Here is a 2,957-nt window from a genome sequence, read left to right as displayed (position 1 = left end):
CCCTGGTGAGGAGTTTTGGGCAGGTCCCACTGGAAGGAGGCCCCAGGGAAGACCCAGGACACACTGGAGGGACTATGTCTCTCGGCTGGCCTGGGAACGCCTTGGGGTTCCCCCGGAGGAGCTGGAAGAAGTGGCTGGGGAGAGGGAAGTCTGGGCCTCCCTTCTGAAGCTGCTGCCCCCGCGACCCGATTCCGGATAAGCGGAAGAAGATGGATGGATGGATGGATGGATGTATTAATATTTACTGATGCTCTCGTGGATCCAAAAGTAAAAATAAATAAATAAGAAAGCGTAAAATATTCTTGCAAGACTAAGTTGCTGGGGTTTTAAAGAACCTTTATGATAATCGGGAGATTGAATAATTTTATAAATATTATATTAATGATAATTATTACTAAGTTACTAAATAATATTTTTAAATGTGTGAATAACATTACATTATTAAGTAATATTTATATTGTATACTGAGACAAATTTAAAGAGGACAGCGGAAGATAAATAAGAAACTTCCGGTTTGTGTTTTTCAAAACAATAAGTGTGATGTCTATGGTGATAATAAACTACAGCTATACCATTAAGCTGGAGAATTTACACATCACTTCCACTTCTTTTGAATACTTTCACATTAAGAGCTATGGAAACGAGTTCATATCCTCCGTTAGCTTTATGTTAAATAATGCATTTTACTTTTCTTGTTTCCACCCTTAAACTTTTATTTAGAAGATTGAAATTAAATTCTGCCGAGGTTTTCCATCACCACCACCACCAGTCATTTAAAACAGATAAAAGTATTTAAATAACATTAACAGTTGCACCATGATATTGTTGTACATGTAACACATTTATTCACTGATGAATTCAGTTTACAACAGATTGCAGTCAAATAAGCAATATTAACTAGTAACATTTTAAACTTCAACTTTTATATTTAATTTTTTTTCCATTAGGTATTTTCATCCTGCTCAATGCTCTGATCTCAGCAGGTTGGATTTAATTACACATTTTTATAGTTCATATATTTTTTCAGGCTTGATTCTTAAAGTTACAGACATCCTCTTTTTGTGAGGATTTTTAACTAAGTAAGTTTAATTTTATTAACCCTGCAGTGGCTCTTTAACAACATTAATTTAAGCTGATTTTATTTGACCTGGTAAAGGTGAAAATGAGAACAAATTAAGTTAAACAAATGACCTGTTTAGTATGCAGTGGGATATCTGTAGTTTCGATAGTTCACCACCAGAGGGCAGTGAGCGCTCATAATCCACAATCAAAAACCTGTTAAACTCGTTTGTTCTGCTGGTTTTCTTCAGAACAAAAAGCTGCTCAGCTCCAAATCTTATTCAATAACAGCAAAACAGAAATACAGAAAGTTTTCTATCTTTATTCTAGCTTTATTTCACTTTGTAAACTCAAACTGAACTGTTAATATTTATTCAAATGAATCAAACTTTGATTCTGGACGCGGAAGAAAACACAAGTCACCTGATTTCTGTGAAAAAGAAACTGAAACTAACTTTGATCTTTTTCTTCAAGTCAGCCTCCATTTTGAGCGGAGGGTGGAAATAACATGTTGACTTGTTAACAGAGGTAAGTGTTGCCGCTCCGGGTCCCTCCGAGTCTCTCTCGGCTCTCTGGAGCCTTTCTGACCGATAAACCCTCCGAGGCTTCCCGGGGCCTCGGCCACCTCGGTCACCTCGGTCTGGGTCCCTCGGCCACCTCGGTCTGGGTCCCTCGTCTCTCATACGGTGTGGTCCCCACAGCAGCGCTCTGTTTACTTTATTAAAGGCCTGATCTAGGAAGGAATTAGATTCAATGAAATGTTTTATTGTGAGACGTTGCTGCTTATAAAGTGATTCTAAGTGAGGATACATTAGGACAGGCACGTGCAGAGGGGGGCTATGGGGGTGCTTGAGCACCTGCCCTTTGTGCTCCTTGCCCCAAAGTGCCCTTTTGGTCAAAAAAAAATTTTTTTGGGTATTATTATTATTATCAAAGCCCTCTTCTGACACATAATAACATGTACTAAAATTATTTTTTTTTGTTTTGTTTTGTTTTTTTGTACAACATAAGCCTTCCGGTCACCTTGTTATCTTTGACTTTTTGCCCGTGACGCATGACGCAGTTGCCTCTCGCGCAGTGAGATAAGGCGGATAACTGGAGCTCAACGTAGCGAATGTTCCAGATTACAGATCAGTTTTTGGTGAATTATATATATATATAAAACATTTTTGGTTAATAAAGTGGAGTAGACTTGCTACTTGTCAGATGACGGAAAACGTTGAAGTATCGTTTCTGCTTCAGCGGTTTAAGCAGAAAGGTAATGAAATACAACAGACACTGACAGGCCTTTGCGTCCATAAACACACAGCTCAGTAACCAGTGGTGGGAAGTAACGAAGTACAAGTACTTCGTTACTGTACTTAAGTACATTTTTCGTGTATCTGTACTGTACTTAAGTAGATTTAATAATGGATACTTTCTACTTTTACTCCACTACATTTTTCAGTAAGTATCTGTACTTTCTACTTCACTACATTTCTACAAAACCGTCGCGTTACTCGTTACATCCAAGTCGCGTTGAGCTTTTTTCCCGTTACAACGTGAAGTTCAGGGTCTTAAGGTGGCGCCGTAAAATCCAAGCAATAACGTGACTTAGTGTCTGTTGTCACCCATCGCCTCCACCTTTACTTGCACGCGGAGCTCCAGACATGCGCAGTGGTTTCCTCTGAGCGGGAGAAGATGTCTAACTAACCGATAATAGCTGCATAAATCATAAGATATGGCGACATGTAAAACCAGCAGCGCTTCGCTTTCACAGACGGTGGGACTTCGTCCAACTTTTAGCGTCACTTGGAAGGAAAGCTTAAAGAAAGGTAAGCTAGTGGACGTGATGCTAGCAAAACTAGCTGTACAGACTGAGACACACATGTTGCATCTGCGATGAAAAAAAGTTGTCA

General features: G+C 39.3%; 2 long non-coding RNA genes across 2 annotated transcripts in view; one reads left to right on the top strand and one right to left on the bottom strand.

Moving 5' to 3' along the window:
• LOC107833897 (uncharacterized) overlaps positions 1–2,957 on the top strand; it is a 46,023-nt gene that overhangs the window by 15,689 nt on the left and 27,377 nt on the right. The gene's annotated exons all lie outside the window — the stretch shown is intronic.
• On the bottom strand, positions 1,526–1,862 carry LOC107833898 (uncharacterized). The gene is made up of 2 exons (XR_001659675.1): positions 1,717–1,862; positions 1,526–1,684 (listed from the first exon to the last, which is right to left on the bottom strand). It is a non-coding gene; the product is annotated as an uncharacterized LOC107833898 (long non-coding RNA).

Source organism: Poecilia formosa, unplaced genomic scaffold, assembly GCF_000485575.1.
Source record: "Poecilia formosa unplaced genomic scaffold, Poecilia_formosa-5.1.2 Scaffold477, whole genome shotgun sequence".
Lineage (NCBI taxonomy): Eukaryota > Metazoa > Chordata > Actinopteri > Cyprinodontiformes > Poeciliidae > Poecilia > Poecilia formosa.
This window is presented reverse-complemented; position numbering and strand designations above follow the sequence as displayed.